The sequence below is a fragment of the Schistocerca nitens genome, chromosome 9, assembly GCF_023898315.1.
Source record: "Schistocerca nitens isolate TAMUIC-IGC-003100 chromosome 9, iqSchNite1.1, whole genome shotgun sequence".
In the NCBI taxonomy this organism is placed as follows: Eukaryota; Metazoa; Arthropoda; class Insecta; order Orthoptera; family Acrididae; genus Schistocerca; species Schistocerca nitens.
In genome coordinates this window covers 31725189-31746514 of record NC_064622.1, presented here as the reverse complement: position 1 = coordinate 31746514, position 21326 = coordinate 31725189, and the positions used below count along the sequence as shown (strand labels likewise).

The 21326-nt window shown below is 42.2% G+C and overlaps 1 protein-coding gene across 1 annotated transcript in view; it reads right to left on the bottom strand.

Annotated features, from left to right (window-relative positions):
* The window catches only part of LOC126203535 (uncharacterized), an 849800-nt gene that overhangs the window by 242763 nt on the left and 585711 nt on the right, over positions 1 to 21326 (bottom strand). The window lies entirely within an intron of this gene.

Sequence of the window (21326 nt, the reverse complement as noted above, 5' to 3'; positions counted from 1 at the left end):
TCGACGTCAGTGGAAGCAGTGGCCACAGCAATGCAGGAGGAGACGAGTGGTGGGGTGCGAACGTGTAGTGCACAGAGAATTGCCCGAACATTGGACATACCCGAACATTGGACATACCCGTGAGTACAGAGTGTAAATTTCTACGAAACATAGTTCTTTGCTATGCATTCAAAATTACCTATGTACACGAGTTGCTTCATGTGGACCTGCCAGCAAGAGAGACCTTTGCTTTATAATTTGTTGATAGCATGGAAGTGGACAATGATTCACCGTGGAAGATTTTGTGGACAGACGAAGCCCACTTCCATCTGACAGTACATGTCAATACACAGAATTGTCGAATAAGGGCAAAAGAAAATCCACACTCAATTCAACCAGTAGCACTTCATCCTGAAAAGGTGACTGTGTGGTGCGGGTTTACCGCATCACTTATCATAGCGAGATATTTTTTCGAAGAGACAGGTGCTTCCGGTCCTGTTACCTGTACCGTCACTGGTAAGCGCTGTGAGTGTCTTTTGCGCAACCCCGTCATTCCAGCTCTCCAACAGTGTGGATGTGTGGGTGGGATCATTTTTATGCAAGACGGCACACCTCCGCACATTGAAAATCTACTTAAGCAGATGCCGAAGTGCCACTTCGGAAATGCTAGAATTATCAGCCGCCATTTACCTACAGCCTGGCCGTCCCGATCACCTGACCGTAATCCATGCGACTTCTGGCTTTAGGGCTATCTGAAAGGTGCTATGTTCAGTGTTCCGATTGCAAACCTATCTGCATTCAAGGCACGCCATGAACAACATATTCTGAACTTGACCTCGAAAAAACTTGGATCGGTTGTGGAACATGCTGTTTCTCGATTTCAGCTTGTTGCAGAAAACGGTGCATAGCATACTGAACATGTTTTGCGCCAGTCGCACCAAAATTAATAATCAGATTTCAGTTTGACTGATGCTTTTTATGCACTTTTTGGCCTCAGGACAGTTCAAAACCGATGTGAGTGATGATTTTCATGCGGTTTTGGCCTCAGGACAATTAAAAACCGAATTTTGCCATCCGATGTGATCTGACCTTGCCTTGGTGGATGGGCTTACGTAACTAACAGTATCACACCTGTACACCCATGTGCACTGTATAGTACAGTTTGTTTAACGTCAAACTGTAACTTCTGTATTTATATGTGTGTGGCTGTACTTAAATTGCTGAATGACTGAGAAGATTAAACTTATACGTTATTTGATTGTGAAACAGCTGAGTAAAACTGAACGTACTTAAGCCTACTTTCTCTTTATTTTTTCTTATCATGTCAATACTGATCCACAATGTCTAGCGCAACTTCTGAATGCTCAAAAAATTACAACCTGACTTCAAATAATTAATTCAAAAGTATGGCCTTGACTAAAAATAAATCTTAACAATAACTTATACATTTCATTCAGCACTTATCACACAAAATCTTTATTATGCGAACTACTGCAATACAGCGTGCGTCAGTACTGCCAGCTAAATAAAAGATTCTAACTACTAAAACCACTAACTACTAACAGGCATGTGGTTAGCAAAGGAAATATTTTGTTGCTAACCAAATAATGTATTTTTTAATTTAATTATGTGACATCCAGTTCAAACACGAATATAAATCGTCATTGACATCCAGTACAAAGATATAGACTCATGAATAATATTCAATCTCCAAGTCGGATACTTCCAGATCGTTAGCCTACGCTAACACCTCAGACCTCTACGCCCCGTCAATGCTAATTTCTCACGTTTAACATCCATCACTGCTGGCTGTTCACCTCCAACTGCCCAACAGTACTTCCATCACTGCTGGCGACTAACATCCAACTGCCCAGCACTACTGGCGATTAACTTTCAACAACGAGTCCAGCCAGCCACAGAGTCTCTTACAAAGAAAGCGCAGTCAGAGATCCAATGCAAAGCGCTATACAGTGCTCCCAACACAGAAGCAGTCCACTTACATAGTCCGCCTGCTCCTCACAAAAATTTCACTAATTATTTTCGGTAGTGGCCAGGATCAATATGTTGACATTTTTTATATTAGTAATATCAAATAGATCAAATGCACACAATTATTAATGCACTGTTGGTCAAAAGCAAATATTGTCGTCACAGTCTCTAAAGACAGTCCTAATCATACATCAGAGTAGTAGTCTATGATAGTTTTATGCACAAAGTCTGAGCAGTAAAACAAAATGCACACGCAAGTAGAGGATTTCCATGCAGTGTTGAAGAAGTGGTGTTCTCCCAATGGAAACACAGTGCTGACTCTTGACATGAAGACTGGTAATGGGCCACAACAGAGCAAACCCACAGCACAGTCAGTCGAAGTCTTGAAGAATAGTGGTCGAAGTAGTAGGTCACCACAGAGCAGACCCACAGTATTTCTTGTAGAAAGGGTGCAGACACACGGTAGTCCTTGTAGAGATGGCCAGCAGCCATCCATTTCGACTGTGAGGGTGCACAATCACAATTTAAGAGTGTAGGAACTACACAACAATGAAATACTGCCTAATTTTTAGCCTTAGGGTGTGCTTTTGATCGATGAGCTGAAACATGTTATTAATCAGGTTATTTTAATAAAGATGTATTTACTCGTTAAACCATTAAAGTAATTGTGACTGACGCCGATAGTTGAGACTTTTGTTATAAACTCCTTCGTTGCAGTGGCTTTGATCGCCGCTCAGTTTTGAGAGGTCAGATTTCCGTCATCTACCACAGGAAGAAAATGTAAATAAAAAATAGATTCGAAATGAAAGAGCGGTTTAACAATTATTATATAATTGCGTAAAAATTAGAGATTCTGTAGTTTAAATGCCTCTATCAGTTAATCGGTGTTAAGAGTTTCTTACCTTTTTATAGTGTTTATTTTTATATGTCCCCTTCAGTTTTTACAGTATGGATATCTAATGTATGCTTTGGCCTCGGCAAACGCTGTTGAAGATGCGGATCACGAAACAGACCTTTAAAACAGATTATGAATTTTGTTCCTAAACTTTGCATCCAACAGATAAATTGGTTATTCAACTGTAAATGGCAGAAACTATTGCCGGCCGGAGTGGCCGAGCGGTTCTAGGCGCTACAGTCTGGAACCGCGCGACCACTACGGTCGCAGGTTCGAATCCTGCCTCGGGGATGGATGTGTGTGCTGTCCTTAGGTTAGTTAGGTTTAAGTAGTTCTAAGTTCTAGGGGACTGATGGCCTCAGATGTTAAGTCCCATAGCGCTCAGAGCCATTTTTTGGAGGAACTTCCTGAGATAGAATAAGTCCTTGGATTTACCTGAGACAGTAATTCCGAATGCTGCACTTTAGAGGTAAATTCTTAGCATAGGAAACGTGTTGCGTATTAACTGGCAACAACTAATAAGGTAGCGACACAGATTTGTGGAGACTGAAGCAAACTATTGGTATCCTGAAAGCCAAAAAGGAACTTTTACTCTTTATTGACACTCTGTAGCAGAAAATATAAAACAAAATCGACTAAACAGTCATATCTTGATTTACCAAGGTGATTGACAACTACAATTAAAATAAAATATTTCAGAAAACTTCGCAGAATTCATTAAGTGGCATTACGTAATCAGTTATACTCATAATGTTAACAGTGTCCACTGTCCAATTATGTATGAAATATTTGGTTTCTTTGACCGTAAACGTTAATTTAAGTTCAAGATCTTCAAACATTTCAACAAATACAAAGGTGAAACCCTCCACTATCAACTAAAAAGTACACTCCTGTAAATTGAAATAAGAACACCGTGAATTCATTGTCCCAGGAAGGGGAAACTTTATTGACACATTCCTGGGGTCAGATACATCACATGATCACACTGACAGAACCACAGGCACATAGACACAGGCAACAGAGCATGCACAATGTCGCCACTAGTACAGTGTATATCCACCTTTCGCAGCAATGCAGGCTGCTATTCTCCCATGGAGACGATCGTAGAGATGCTGGATGTAGTCCTGTGGAACGGCTTGCCATGCCATTTCCACCTGGCGCCTCAGTTGGACCAGCGTTCGTGCTGGACGTGCAGACCGCGTGAGACGACGCTTCATCCAGTCCCAAACATGCTCAATGGGGGACAGATCCGGAGATCTTGCTGGCCAGGGTAGTTGACTTACACCTTCTAGAGCACGTTGGGTGGCACGGGATACATGCGGACGTGCATTGTCCTGTTGGAACAGCAAGTTCCCTTGCCGGTCTAGGAATGGTAGAACGATGGGTTCGATGACGGTTTGGATGTACCGTGCACTATTCAGTGTCCCCTCGACGATCACCAGTGGTGTACGGCCAGTGTAGGAGATCGCTCCCCACACCATGATGCCGGGTGTTGGCCCTGTGTGCCTCGGTCGTATGCAGTCCTGATTGTGGCGCTCACCTGCACGGCGCCAAACACGCATACGACCATCATTGGCACCAAGGCAGAAGCGACTCTCATCGCTGAAGACGACACGTCTCCATTCGTCCCTCCATTCACGCCTGTCGCGACACCACTGGAGGCGGGCTGCACGATGTTGGGGCGTGAGCGGAAGACGGCCTAACGGTGTGCGGGACCGTAGCCCAGCTTCATGGAGACGGTTGCGAATGGTCCTCGCCGATACCCCAGGAGCAACAGTGTCCCTAATTTGCTGGGAAGTGGCGGTGCGGTCCCCTACGGCACTGCGTATGATCCTACGGTCGTGGCGTGCATCCGTGCGTCGCTGCGGTCCGGTCCCAGGTCGACGGGCACGTGCACTTTCCGCCGACCACTGGCGACAACATCGATGTACTGTGGAGACCTCACGCCCCACGTGTTGAGCAATTCGGCGGTACGTCCACCCGGCCTCCCGCATGCCCACTATACGCCCTCGCTCAAAGTCCTTCAACTGCACATACGGTTCACGTCCACGCTGTCGCGGCATGCTACCAGTGTTAAAGACTGCGATGGAGCTCCGTATGCCACGACAAACTGCCTGACACTGACGGCGGCGGTGCACAAATGCTGCGCAGCTAGCGCCATTCGACGGCCAACACCGCGGTTCCTGGTATGTCCGCTGTGCCGTGCGTGTGATCATTGCTTGTACAGCCCTCTCGCAGTGTCCGGAGCAAGTATGGTGGGTCTGACACACCGGTGTCAATGTGTTCTTTTTTCCATTTCCAGGAGTGTATTAGAAAAAAAACGCAGTGTGTTTAAACTTTTAAAAATACTGATCATAAATTGATTGCATTAAAACAGACATCAGTTGTTCTTTGGAAATTGTTACACTTTTCTTCCAGCATACAGCAGTATCTTTACTGTTTCTGTAGCCACAGACGAGTTTTGTGAGAAGTATCAGTAACTGAACTTCAGAAAACTTAGCTATCATGGGACTCATACACAACGGACAAATTTACGACTACATAAGTATCTTTTTACCTTATCCTTCGGCATGTCCCATAGCTCTGATCGTACTCTATCTGGGATAAACAAATAAATTGTGCATGTGTGGTGTCTTTTCTGTAAGACTTGTGCGGCAGAACAGACACCATACATCTATATATCTGTGAGCGAGTACGGCTATCTGTAACTGCAGTGCGGAAGTACCTTATGTTTCGAATATCTGCGGGGATTAGCGAAATGTTCAAGCAGTGGGGCTAACGGTTAGGGGCGCTATTTGTGCGTGACAGGTCGAGAATTCGGGTTGGACGGGAAGAGAGTGACCGGATGGCCGAGGTGGTTAAGGCAATCGTTATCGAGAAGCGGAGCATCGACATTCGAGTCCTGACCGGACACAAATTTTCATCTTTCACCACTGATTTATTTCACTACGTGTAGATGGCATTTCTTTCAATCATATAAACACGAAATTACTTGATTACTTCACCCACTACCTCGTCCGATCAGCTTCCCACGTGATTCTTGTGAGTTCTTACTGGTTCAGCGTCACCGAGGCACCTTTAGCAAAAAAATGGTTCAATTGGCTCTGAGCACTATGGGACTTAACTTCAAAGGTCATCAGTCCCCTAGAACTTAGAACTACCTAAACCTAACTAACATAAGGACATCACACACATCCATGCCCGAGGCAGCATTCGAACCTGCGACCGTATCGGTCGTGCGGTTCCAGATTGTAGCGCCTAGAACCGCTCGGCCACCAAGGCCGGCTACCTTTAGCAATACATCGCAAGCTACAAGTCAGCTCCCCGTAACTGATAGTTTCATTAGAGTGACAGTAGCACAAATGAACTCACTAGTTCCTTGAAACACCTTTTTCCAAAAATCATTTGGTCAACGGCTTTCTCAAATGCCCTTCACGCTTCTAACACAAACGCGCTCGTAACACAGTTCTGCCGTGCTCTTCAACATGAGTGATGCTCTGATCGAAGGCTTACAATACCTCAAAAGTTCCAAAGGTCGACATACCGGGCATTACCTATGTCCACCGTAGTCGGCAACCACTTCCCGTCTTCTTCATCCACGATGGCGACAGTTAATCCATGTGGCTTTCTTGGCACACCACAGATGCGCTGTCGAAGTCCTCATACAGTCTGAGCACTCTAGTCCTCCCCTCACCTACATCCCCACTCCATGACTCTTCTCTCGTTGCGTGTGCAGCAGCACACTGCGTCGCTGAGTGGAGAACACTCTTCGACCAATACCGATTGTCGCCTCTCCCCTTTCGAATCTAAACAGAGCGATAATATCCCACACAGCACAGTGAATGTCTTTGGGAACACCATCCAAGCATCTCGGATATGGCCAAAAATAATCGACCAAGTAACATGGTTCAATAACGCTTGCGAAACACTACTAGCTGTCGTTTTGCCATTTACAGAACTAAGATAAAGCCATTTTGAAAATGTGATCATGCCAATTTTCAGGTTACTCTGATTACTGTGATAGATAGTTTGAAATGTGGGCTCGACTCCAAAATTACTGTGTCTCTATAAGGCAGAAGCACTCAGACGAAAACACACATCGAGACCTCTAGTAGTATTTAGCCCTTTGGCTGCTGTTGGCGTATATACAAGTCCTGCTATTCCGTTCCCCAGGTGTTGTAGACGTGTACACGCGCGCTGCTTGGATTTCCTTGCAGTGCTGTGGAGATCTGAATGCATCTCACTGCTGTGGACGAGTTACTTTCACACCTCGCAGCGTAAAAGTGTTTCGAGTGTTTGTCATTCAACATATGTGCCTCATTACATGGTATTATTTGCTAAAAGCCTCGTTTTTATATCTTCAGTTGTTCATGAGATTTGACGATGTTGTTGTTGTTGTGGTCTTCAGTCCTGAGACTGGTTTGATGCAGCTCTCCATGCTACTCTATCCTGTGCAATCTTCTTCATCTCCCAGTACCTACTGCAGCCTACATCCTTCTGAATCTGCTTAGTATATTCATCTCTTGGTCTCCCTCTACGATTTTTACCCTCCACACTGCCCTCCAATGCTAAATTTGTGATCCCTTGATGCCTCAAAACATGTCCTACCAACCGATCCCTTCTTCTAGTCAAGTTGTGCCACAAACTTCTCTTCTCCCCAATCCTATTCAATACCTCCTCATTAGTTACGTGATCTACCCACCTTATCTTCAGCATTCTTCTGTAGCACCACATTTCGAAAGCTTCTATTCTCTTCTTGTCCAAACTATTTATCGTCCATGTTTCACTTCCATACATGGCTACACTCCATACAAATACTTTCAGAAACGACTTCCTGACACTTAAATCTATACCCGATGTTAACAAATTTCTCTTCTTCAGAAACGATTTCCTTGCCATTGCCAGTCTACATTTTATATCCTCTCTACTTCGACCATCATCAGTTATTTTACAATTTCGCCTTTTCTGTGCTACGACAGGAGCATTTTTTCGATAGTTGTTACCCTACCGCTAATTAAACAAGTATCCTTTTACGAATGTGTCACCGTTGTGAAATGGCTATTTGTTTTGTAAGTGCATTCATGTTATTATTTACACTCTTACTGCGAACGTATGTGAAAAATAAATTGCGGAACACAGTAAGGAACAAAAACAAAAAGAAAACATTTTCAGAGTGTTCTTTCGTAGCTCGGTTTCACTTTATTACGGACCACACTAAATGCATGGCAATACAAGAAGTGTCCACACTTTTTAATAACAATGTGACCGGATACGACAGATCAATCCGTAATAAACTCTTTTTGATGAAACATAACAATTGTCAGTTCATTATTCATTCGCGATTATGTGAATTGGGTCACAAGTAAACGCCATCTGCATTTAGTCGGAAACTGTCTCCGACGAGTAAAATATGTTAGCATGAATTGTTAAGATCTAAGAGTGCGTCGCCTGTCAGATTCAGTGATTGCAATAAGCATGCCATGTGAATGGCTGACGGATGAAAACCCTGGGAGCAAGGAAATTTCCGCCACGGAAATGGCATTCGTTGGAAAGAAAGTTTTGTTATCTCGAATCTTTCTAATGCACTAGTCAGATTTTAAGTGCGTGTAGTATGCCAAGGCTACCTGCAAACATATGCAGTGTTTTGCATACGCTACACCATAAAAAAGAAACACAAGAATGACATTTTCACTTGGACGTGAATGTTATCAGACGTTTTGAGCGATGGCCGCGTCAGCTATTCGCATATCACGTAATGCCTTCCCTACACCTTACGGTTTTTTCGCTGCTTGTATTAGGCCGCACGTCTTTCCACCTGTTAGACAATAACTACTGTTTTATGCGGAAATTCGGGATTTTATTCAGCTTATGTTAGTGACAGTCATACAGAGAACACATAGATTCTCTTTCAGACACATTTTTATTTGTTCTAGGTACATATTGTGCTTTGCGGGTACTTCGTTGTATATTAGAAGTAATTTGCTTGCATTACCCAAATATGCTGAAAGAACTGAAGGTGGAATTACCGTATTTTAAGGTCCCCAACAATATAATTGTGAGAGAAGAAATTTTGATTGATCGTGAAACTGGTTTCTGAAGGAAAGAATGGAAAGAGGGACCGACGTTCGCAGTGTGATGTCCAGTAAAGTCGAGGTTACTGGACACGAAGATCCACCACAGTTGGCGAAGAATAATGGCAAAAAATTACACCAGCTTGTCAGAAAAGGTATGCTGAAATACGGCTGAAGGGATGCGTGAAATGAATGGGAAATTTCAAACTGGATACCCGAGAGTTACTTGTCGCATTTTAAAAGGACACACTCCTGAAAGGGCCGCATTTTTAGCAGTATCCTCACCTTCACACCGCAACTGATCTATAAATGAGAGACAGCTCAGAATTCTTACATACAATTAGTATCATTAGTCAAAGCATTTCCCAAAAACATCATTGAGATATTTACTATATTTTGGTACTGACAACAATATTTGTAATAGTATAAGAAACGGGACGCTATTTCACTGCGGTACCATTTTCTTTGGAACCACTGCCTGCACAGCTTGGAAAAAGAGTCAAAGTACAGACAACATTTACAAAAGTGTTTTATGCCTCCGGTTTCCTTCCCTAATGCTGATCTGTGAAAAAGACACGTAATTAATTTTACTACAATAGAAGTATTTAAAAATGTAGCTCAAATATCACCGACATCATCTTCATGTTATGAATTTTTCAGGAAATAGTAGGCAGGGGAGGTAGAGGATGTCATTCTAAGTATCTGTACCAATTTTTGTTAGTTTCACTTCAGTCATTTATGAGAAAAGTGTACCTGAATGATTAAAATTCAAGTTTTCGGTAAATCGCAAAAGAAGATTTACGCATTTATTAACTTACCACTATGCTCGTTTAGAACATTCCAGCTGCATACTTCATTTGTCCTCCTGTTTCGTTATCCTACATAATCTTTCTCTTCGTTCTTTTCTTTATCCTTGACTGCTTGATAGCAGCTTCTGCAGCTGTCTCTGCTTCGGTTACCCGCCGCTTATCAATAGCAGTTAGAGCTGCAGCCATATTCCTTCCCGTCTGGGTGTTCAATTCAGAACATCGATCCTTGAAATTGCACCATCACTGAATGTTATTATTGCATTCATTACACCAGTCTTCAGCACTGTCAGCTCAACAAATACAGTTTTGGGTATTCTCTCCCATATACAGCTGTTGAAGCTTTCATTTGCATTCTGAGAGAGACAATGCATACATTTCCTAAGTAGGTAGTTTTCATCCAGCTGGATGAAAACTATGAAAGCAAGTACTCCAAACCGGCATTTCACGACAGCTAATCAGTAAAATATGCACCACATGTTCTAATGAAAGCATGAGAGCCGTCTGACGATGAATTGTAATGATTCGAAACCGGTAACGGTACCTTTTGAATAAAGGAACTTAAAATAAATTTGTGGCGAGATGTACCATTTTTGGATATTTAGTCTCCTCATCTGGTCTGCCACAGCTTTCTAGATGTGTGGCAGCAGCAAAAGATAAGGCTTTGCCAACAGCCTTCACAGATTTTTGGGAATCCTAAATTAATACTTGTTACACATTCCAGGGCTGGGAAGTCTGCAGTAACCCTGATACTGCTGCTGTCAGGCAAGCATACAACTGGTAGCTAGAAGATATCTCGCATCCCGGTGAGGGAAGCGGAATTTCTCAGACTCAAGGAATGTTCGCCACAAACAGCACGGCTGGCTCAGCCACGCATTAGTGCCCCGTTAGCTCTCATGGTGGACGTGAGTAAAATGCAGTCGGCGCAGCACTGCAGTCGATAGTTACTAGTCGATGGCAACCGCTCGCATTTTACTCTTAGTAGCTTACGCTGCAGCAGGAGAAATGGAGTGCTGTTAGTCGTGAACTGCTCGTGATCTTCAAGGCCATTAACTATATGTGATCGACTGTGGAAGGAAGAAATTTTACAGTTTTTACTGATCGAAAACCACGAAACTGTTTCTCTCAGTTTTCGAAGGATCGTCGTTCACTGCCGCAGTGTACATAAGCATAATACGAGGTGCAATCAAGTTCTAAGGCCTCCGATTTTTTTTATAATTAACTACTCACCCGAAATGGATGAAACTGGCGTTACTTCTCGACGTAATCGCCCTGAAGACGTACACACTTTTCACAACGCTGACGCCATGGCAGCGGCGAAGGCTTCTTTAGGAGTCTGTTTTGAGCACTGGAAAATCGCTGAGGCAATAGCAGCACGGCTGGTGTATGTGCGGCCACGGAGAGTGTCTTTCATTGTTGGAAAAAGCCAAAAGTCACTAGGAGCCAGGTCAGGTGAGTAGGGAGCACGAGGAATCACTTCAAAGTTGTTATCACGAAGAAACTGATGCGTAACGTTAGCTCGATGTGCGGGTGCGTTGTCTTGGTGAAACAGCACACGCGCAGCCCTTCCCGGACGTTTTTGTTGCAGTGCAGGAAGGAATTTGTTCTTCAAAACATTTTCATAGGATGCACCTGTTACCGTAGTGCCCTTTGGAAGGCAATGGGTAAGGATTACGCCCTTGCTGTTCCCGAACATGGACACCATCATTTTTTCAGCACTGGCGGTTACCCGAAATTTTTTTGGTGGCGGTGAATCTGTGTGCTTCCATTGAGCTGACTGGCGCTTTGTTTCTGGATTGAAAAATGGCATCCACGTCTCATCCATTGTCACAACCGACGAAAAGAAAGTCCCATTCATGCTGTCGTTGCGCGTCAACATTGCTCGGCAACATGCCACACGGGCAGCAGTGTGGTCGTCCGTCAGCATTCGTGGCACCCACCTCGATGACACTTTTCGCATTTTTAGGTCGTCATGCAGGATTTTGTGCACAGAACCCACAGAAATGACAACTCTGGAGGCGATCTGTTCAACAGTCATTCGGCGATCCCCCAAAACAATTCTCTCCACTTTCTCGATCATGTCGTCAGACCGGCTTGTGCGAGCCCGAGGTTGTTTCAGTTTGTTGTCACATGATGTTCTGCCTTCATTAAACTGTCGCACCCACGAACGCACTTTCGACACATCCATAACTCCATCACCACATGTCTCCTTCAACTGTCGATGAATTTCAGTTGGTTTCACACCACGCAAATTCAGAAAACGAATGATTGCACGCTGTTCAAGTAAGGAAAACGTCGCCATTTTAAGTATTTAAAACCTCATTCTCGCCGCTGGCGGTAAAATTCCATCTGCCGTACTGTGCTGCCATCTCTGGGACGTATTGACACTGAACGCGGCCTCATTTTAAAACAATGCGCATATTTCTATGTCTTTCCAGTCCGGAGAAAAAAAATCGGAGGCCTTAGAACTTGAAAGCACCTCGTATATAGCACAATTTGCGACTGATGTGATACACATTTGAGGCAGAAACAACACTTCGCGAACTGCGTGTCGGAAATTGTGCCAGCCTATGGATGGTGCCGTGGGCTAAGAAAGCGGCCAGGTAACGAGTGACAAAGTGCTGGACAACTTCAAAAATGGTTCACATGGCTCTGAGCACTATGGGACTTAACTTCTGAGGTCATCAGTTCCATAGAACTTAGAACTACTTAAACCTAACTAACCTAAGGACATCACACACAGCCATGCCCGAGGCAAGATTCGAACCTGCGACCGTAGCGGTCGCGCGGTTCCAGACTGTAGCGTTTAGAACCGCTTGGCCACCCCGGCCGGCGCTGGACAACTTGCTCCAAAGTGAACACACAGCTCTCGATCGGTGACGTATTTCTGTTCCATATTGTGCTACGACTATCTGATGCAACACGTACCGGGCGGGACCGCTACGGTCGCAGTTTCGAATCCTGCCTCGGGCATGGATGTGTGTGATGTCCTTAGGTTAGTTAGGTTTAAGTAGTTCTAAGTTCTAGGGGACTAATGACCTCAGCAGTTGAGTCCCATAGTGCTCACAGCCATCTGAACCAACACGTACCGGAACAAACCACGCCCGCACAAATCAGCAGAATTTCGGCACAGACGCCTCCGAGCACTGCATCGTACACATGAGCCAGGCATCCACCAAACAGTAATGTCTGTGGCAACAAATATGGCGTTGCCAGGAATGCAGAGGGAATGCCTACCTTCGTTGCACTCCGGCCTCAATCGCCAGCGCAGCAAAGTCAGCCGATACGCTTTTGCACCGGTAGCTCTACCAGCACCACTTTAGCCAGCCGCTTTAGAAACAGTAACATAGTTAGCACGTCGTTCAGCTGCCCAATGAGACGTTGGAATCCAACTCCCATCTGTCAGACATGGACAGACAAAGGTTTTCATTCCTAAAGACGTCCTTACAGTATCACATGTCTCGGTCAGACAAGGTAACGTCGACCCACCGTAATGTTTGATTTACCAGAATAGCAAGCGCGAAGCAGAGCGACTGAACACCGCCTCCCTCTGTTAGGAGGAACTTCTTGTGTACTGCTATATAGTCCAGTAAGTTTTCCATCCACCTGCGACGAGCCTACACAGCCGAGTGATATTGAAGCCACCCCACAGACTCCAATTGTGTTCCGCCCACTGCTGCAACTTCACACTCCATCCCGCCGATAGTCAGGTTAAGAGGTTAAGGACCAATACCCCAATATCCCTGGCCCAGGTTTAAAATAGCGGGGGGGGGGGGGGGGGGAGGTAGGTAGGTGGCGAGCTAACATCCCAAAGATGTTCGGGCTCACCACACGCGGCTCCTCTGTACCCTTTGGTGTCTCCAGCCGAACTATCCGCTTTTGCGTCTGCACCAGCACTGTCTTCCCACGCGCCGAACTTACTCGCTCAACTGACTAGTGCAGTTCCCTTTCCTGAAGCCGGCCATCTGATTGTCTACAGCTTATTCTACACTATTTTACATTTTAACATATTTAAATAATCAAATCTTGTCCGCTTTCACTTTCTAAATAAAGTAACAAGAATATCCATTGTTAAATTCTTTTACATAAATCCTATACAATTTCCTTCTTCATTTTGTATGTTACGGCCAGTAGCCTTGTACCATTGTGCTTCCTGATAAATAAATAAAGAACGATAGTAGCAATTATGCACTAACCTTTACAACAGATATTCCATTAGCTACTGATTAAATAAGGTGTCATGCTGTCATCGATCAATGTATTTCGTGTGGAGGAAATGATGATTTGATGCCTAACTGTAAATACTAATAGTCTAAATTTACTATGTCTTTTAAGCAAATGAAGTTATATAGTTGATATTTACAACATCTGTCATTTTAATTATGTTCTTTTATATGAAATGTCGATCATTAAGATCGACTACAGCGTTAAGATTTTAGCATTTAGGTCTTTGTTAGAAAATTTGTGAATTTCACTTTAACAGTAAATCCTAAACTATTATAGATATGATCAATATTCAAATTTTATTGGGATCGCTCTGAAAATTTATGAAGGATGGTAGATTAAAATTACTGTAGCGTTATTTTCTGCATTACTACAGAATTACATAATTTTCATAAATGTTTCCCTTTATGACCGATCTTAGATCCGCCATATGTAACACTGCTACGTCTCTCTGGCCACAAACGGCTTCTATGGAGTTTCCCTATGACGTAGGTTCTCGTTTGTCTCACTTGCACACTGCAGCAGAATAGACGCCTGTGAGTTTCCCCATCTCGTAGCGAATCTGCGCTCTTTGTGGCACATGGTCCTTGACGACAGGGTTCATTTCCTGAAGGCTAACTCTTTCGGTCATATCCTTAAATGAGAGCTAAATGCTCGTTAACTCACAGGTAGCAGCGATGTCGGAGATTTGATGTCTGATGCTGCCGTAGCTCGACCCATCTGAGCAGCCCACAGTGGCTTGCTTTCTATATATTACGTTTCAAAAATTTTGTGACTAAACGTAGATATATGTTTTATGCGTGACATGTAAGTACTGTTCATTTTTTGGTACTCCAAGTCATTACTTACGCTTAAAAAACCTTTTGCTATAATTTTGTACTTACGTTATAGGCCAGTTTGAGTGCTTTACTTGTGATGAAGGCGCCCATGACAGTGCCCAAACCCAGGTCGAAAGACTGCTTTTTTGCGACCTCGGTCTACTGTTGGTTTAATTTTATTTTGTTCTACCGGATTCCTGATATTCACAGCACACTCTTGGAATGGTCGGAGTGAAAAATCCTCACTTCGTCACAACATCAGAGATGCTGTGTCCCATCACTCCTGCGCCGACTGTGACACCACGTTCCATATTGATAACCTGCTATTGTAGCAGCAGTAAGCGATCTAACACCTACGCCTGACACTTTATGCCTTATATAGCCATTGATATATATATATATATATATATATATATATATATATATATATATATATATATATATATATATGGGAAATTGGATCGAGGTGGGAGGTATGCCAAGGTCATCCGTGCAGTTGTGTGAACCGCTATGCCAAGGTGGCTGATGGCTAACGCACCTGCCTAGGAAGCAGGAGATGCAGATCCGCTTCCCGGCTTTGATACAAATTCTCACTCGCCGCTTCAGTCTATATACGTAAAATCATATTTATATGAAACCAGTAACGTCTCTAAAAGTTCAAATTCGCAACTGCTGTTCACGAGAAAATGAAATCTTCCGATTACTGTGTTAACTCTTCAAAGTATTTCCACCATGCCTAGGGTAAAATGTTACTCAGAAAACGTTCTCACCCAGAGTATTACAGTCCTTAATAAGAATGCTATGCGCGCAGAAGCTGCGCCCTGTCACTGTGCCAAGTGACACAGGATCCGTGTTGTAAGTACCCAAACTGTACGGGCTATTACATTACCTCGTCTGATATGCGCTCTTCTAGCATATGGCTCATGAAATACCACAAATTAATATAAGACGTCACAAATAAACCATGTTCCTTGCACTACACAGTTCACATAATACCTCAAAATGATTTTGCTGTTTAGACCAGATGAGGCGTCGCAGTGATAAAAACTGGGCAGGTAGTCAAGAGGTGCAATATTGAAACACACCTCAGGCCATTCAGAATAAGACTTCCATGGCTCCCCCGTATCACCTATGGTAAATAATGCTACGGTTTCTTCGTTAATTATCCTAATTTCCCTACTCTGAAACTGTACTAATCATGTAACCCCTCGTTATCATCCATTCACATTATAGCAGGCCTTCCGTCCTTCAGTGCATTTTGATTTGCCATACCAAGAGCGTGGGTAAGGCGTCATTACGAATCGAAGCAGTGACTTACAGGTCATATCCTCTGCTATCACATGGTGATGACATGAAAGTGAAAGAATATGGTACTTAAATCAGAAAATACGATAGGCATCGTTCAGTACCGTGTCGGATGTAGAGAAACTGTTGTTGATGTCCTGGTCTTCAGTGCGAAGATTGATCTGAAGCACATCTTCATGCTGCTTCATCCTTTGCGAGCCTCTTTATCTCCGAATGCAACCTACTACTGCCACCTACATCCTTCTGAATATGCTTACTTGATTCATTTCCTGGTCTCCTTTTACTATTTTTACCCCTCCCCCCTTCCCTCTAATACTAAACTGGTGAGCTCCTGATGTCTCAGTACTAGTATTTCCTATCAACCGACCCCTTCTTTGGTTCAAGTTGTGCCACAGATTTCTTGTCTCCACACTGCTGTTCATTACGTTCTCGTTGGTTGCGTGATTTACCCACCTAATCTTTAGACGTTTTTCTGTAACACCACATTCGTAAATCTTCTATTCTCTCTTTGTCTAAACTCCCTTATTATCCATGTTTACTTTCATACGTGGCTACACTGCAGAGAAATACCTTCTGCAAAGACTTGGTAATGCTTATATTTATATTCGATTTTAATTAATTTCTCTCATTCTGAAATGTATTTCTTGACTTTGTCAGTCTACATTTTATGTCTTCTCTATTTCGGCCATCTTAGTTAGTTTGCTGCCCAAATATCAAAACTCATCTAGTACTTTGAGTGTCTCGTTTCCTAATCTAATTACCTTAGCATCACCTGATTTAATTCGACTACATTCCATTATCCATGTTTTGATTTTGATGATGTCCATCTTACATCCCACGTTCACGACAGTGCCCATTTCGTAAACGTCTCTTCCTACACTTTGCTGCCTGTGACCGAATTACAGTGTCATCGACAAACCTCAAAGTTTTTATTTCTTCTCTCTGAACTCTAAAACTCCTATTCCAAAAATTTTTTTTGTTTCCTTCACTGCTTGTTCAATTTACAGATTGATGGACACCGGGGATAAGCTACAACCCCGTCTCACTCCCTTCTCAATCACTGCTTCCTTTTCATACCTCTTATTACTGCCATCTGATTTATGTACAAGTTGTAAATAGTCTTTCGCTCCCTGATTATATTCCTGCTACTTTCTGAACTTCAGGAGAGTTGTCAAAAGCCTCTTCTAAGTCTACAGATGCTATAAACGTAAGTTTTCCTTTGTTTACATATCTTCGAAGATAGTGAAAGGTGGCTACACTGAGCCACAGCGCCAGAGATCGCGCTAGAGAGTATTGTTCCGCCGCCTCCACTGGCAGTGATTATTGAGATGTCGTAGTGGGCAGTGCTTGGGGAGAGCTCGTGGTAGTCAGTGCTTGTTAAGAACTCGTAGTAGAGAGTGCTTGCTGAGATGTGATACTGAAAAGTTCTTGTTGAGATGTGGTAATAGCGAGTCGGTGTGGAGATATATTGTAATGATTAGAGTGATTTTGGTCAATATATGAAGGTAACGAAACTTGATTTATTTTTCATTATTTCCATGTTTTAAATAATGCGTCATTACAGGTTCAGTCAACAAAGCATCTGGCTTGTGTTCTTGTATTAGAGTGTAATTCTGGTTTTCTTGAGTAATTATGGTATTTTTATTTTCTTTAATTAATTCAGTATAAATGATATTTAAAATTTCTTGTGTTATTGAAGAAGAACCGTGCCAGATGCGTACGTTGAGTCATACTTCCACACACAGAACAGTTACACTTGTGCTTTGGTTTCGTAGGTTTTATAGTTGCTGGAGACTTAATTAATTAATTGTGTTAATGAAAATTTCCATTTCATTCTTTGTTATTGTTCTATGCAGTCAGATAGCGTAATAATACTAGTCAGGGCCAACCGTTACGAGACTTCGTAATCGGACAGACAGCTACTAAAGCAAAAAATTAAAATTATTTGCATTTTATTTTAATTAAGCCCCCATGCACGTGGCGACCGCTGCTTCGGATCGTCCCTTCGAATCTTCTGATTGTAAAAACAGTAGACAGTAGTATTGTTGTAGTAATTTGTAGTTTAGTAATTGTAGTCTATTTGCATGAGTAGATTTGGTAATTGTCATTCTTCTAATGGTATTTTTTTTGCAAAATTTTATTTTTTGTTGTCTTGTCTATGGGTGTGACAATTTAGTGCAATTATTTGTATTGTTCGATTAATCGTGTTTGAGGGAAACATTTCGTGTGAATGGTATTGTTGGAGATAAAGAGTCATTGTGTGTAATTTTCATATAGTGACGAGTTTTATATATTTTGTAAATGATTACGCGATCAATGAAAAAGTCAAAAATGATGAATAGTGAGAATGACGAAATTGTTGACATGGCGAACTCGCCAACACAGGAGAACGGTATGTTGAATAATGAAGTGGAAAACAATGTAATAAGTCGGGAAAATAGTCCGGAACCATTTCAAAATTTTTCTCAATCAGAAAATTCACAGAATACGAGATTAACGATAGAAGATTCTGGAATAGTATCGAACACAGATAGCTTTACAGCTATGCCGAAGGAAACTGGTTTTGTGGGAAATGTTAGGGGCGAAAGGAATTTTGAACTAGTTCATACGGAGCAGTTGATGGGTGTAATATTAAATTTGGCATCTGAATTTAAAACACAGATGGGAACAATGGAGCAGTTACGAGACTCACTGGGATCACAAATAGGAACTTTGGCAACACGGTTAGACTTACAAAGGGGAACAATGGAGCAGTTAGGATCTGAATTTAAAACAGAGATAGGAACAATTAAAACTGAGATGGGAACAATGGGATCACAGTTACGATCTGAATTTAAAACAGAGATGGGAACTTTGGCAACACGGTTAGACTCACAAATAGGAACAATTACAACTGAGATGGGAACAATGGAAACACGTTTCGACTCACTGGGATCACAGGTAGGATCTGAATTACAAACAATGGGAACACGGTTAGATTCGCGAATAGGGACATGTTTCAAAAACATGAAGGATGAATTAAAGAAAGAGATTAGAGAGGAAGTACAACCGATTTTGAATGCTCACAATAATAGATTAATTGCAGTAGAGATTAGACAAAGGGAACAGGATAGAGAACAGGAAGAAAGAGATCGCGTGATAGTACAAAAATTTTCAGAGTTAAATTTACAACGTGCACATGATAAGGAAGAAATATTTGAGAAAATCGAGGAATCCGTACCAAATGACAGATTAAATAACATAACACAACAATATGAACAGTTAACTACAAAATGTGTCAATACTGAAACCCGAGTCGCGACACTTACGGAAGACGTAAATAAACAGAAAGAAAAAATAGGTGACTTATCGGAAAGAGTTGAGGAGATTTCAGATAAATTGATAAGTCTTAGTTTAAATGGGGATAGAGATTCAGATGACGCAGCTCCATTACCATATGCAGAAACCGAAGAGTACCAGAACATAAATAAACATGTTGAAAATCAGGGAAAATTTAATGAACGTGTTAAAAGGGAAGTTGAGGCATTACGAAAGCAAGTCAAACAAATCGAAGGCGAAATTATAGGAAAAGACAGTAGAAGAAATTTAGAATCACAGATAGCAGAAGGGTTTGAAGAAAGTAATTTGTTTCATTTACGGGATGCATCAAGAGAGCGCCAGGCGCGCGAACTTGACAATAATCGACATTCAAACTGGGACAGACGCGGTAGGTCTTTGTCGCCACGAGGCGAAAACTTTGACTATAAACACTTTTTGACTGTTCGGAAATTTAAGATCTTCCGCAATTCTAAGAATGACATACATCCATGTGCATGGTTAGATCAATTTATGTATGCACTCCCACCAAATTGGCCACTAAGTCTCAAACAGGAATTCATGTGTGGATATTTAGAAAACGAACCGGCGACGCGGATGCGCGCACTCATTAGAGATTGTAATAATCTGAATGATTTTTATCATGCATTTCTATCGGCATATTGGTCCGAAAACACACAAGACAGAGTCAAACACAGTCTTATTATGCAGCGTAATTTCAAACAGTCTGAGTTCCGCACGCCAGCAGAATACTTTGAAGACATGATTCGAAAGAATCAGTTCCTGTCCAACCCTTATAGCCCGACTGAATTAATTCGCATTTGTTTAACTAAGCTGCCACAATCCATAAGACAAATTGCTTTAGCTGGAAGATGTAAAGACGACATTGAGACTTTTAAGACTTTGTTACAAGAACTTGAGTATGACAACGACGACGGGACTTCTTGTAACTTTTTCAGTAACAGTAATTACGATAGATTTTCAGAGAAAAGGGATAGTGATCGGAACGGGCGTTATATGGGTAATTTTGAGAATGACAGACGTAACAGACAGGACAATAGATACCAGCCTTATGACAATAACAGACGTTCTAACAGAAATTACACAGACAATTATAATAACGGTAATTCTTACCGGAATGATCAATCATACGGAAACAGTAATCGGTATCATCAAGACAGAAATTATCCATACAGTAATAGAAATTCTTACTACAGAAATAATCAGGGTAGTAGGTCTAACAGTAATTTCAGAAGTGACAGTCGAAATTATACAAGAAGTAGTTATGCAGACAGACAGGAAAACAGAAATTTTAATAACAGACACAACCAAGAATTTGCATCTAACAGACAGGAAGGACCTAACTGGCATCCTCCGCGTGACGGAAATTCAGAGAGACAAGTGGAAATAGTAGAAATTGATCCGCGAAATGACGGGAATAATCAAAGACGTGACGCAAACAATCGACCATGACTTGCAGCTTCGGCTTCTGGCAGCAATATAGACGGTTCAGAAAGTAATGACACTACAACTTTACACTACGTACGCCTGGAAGATATGAGAGACATTTTGCTAGGCGAAAAGGAAAATAATGTAGACGCATTTTTACATCCTGTTATTGAAGTATGTGTGGGTAAGAATAAGTTCACTGCAGTTCTAGATTCTGGGAGCCCATTGAACGTCATTAGTGAATCAGTTTTTCGTATATGTGAAAGAACTATTGCCTGTCCTGTGTTACCTATTTCTAAAACTACAATTCGAGGACCGATTTTTGGAAAAGGTGTGGAAGTTAAACAACAGACCAACCTAAATTTCATTTGTCAAGGATACGAATTGTCTGCTAATTTTATTATTGTTCCATTACTCAGTACACAGATTATATTAGGTATGGAGTTTCTTAACGCACATAAGGCAATTTTGAACT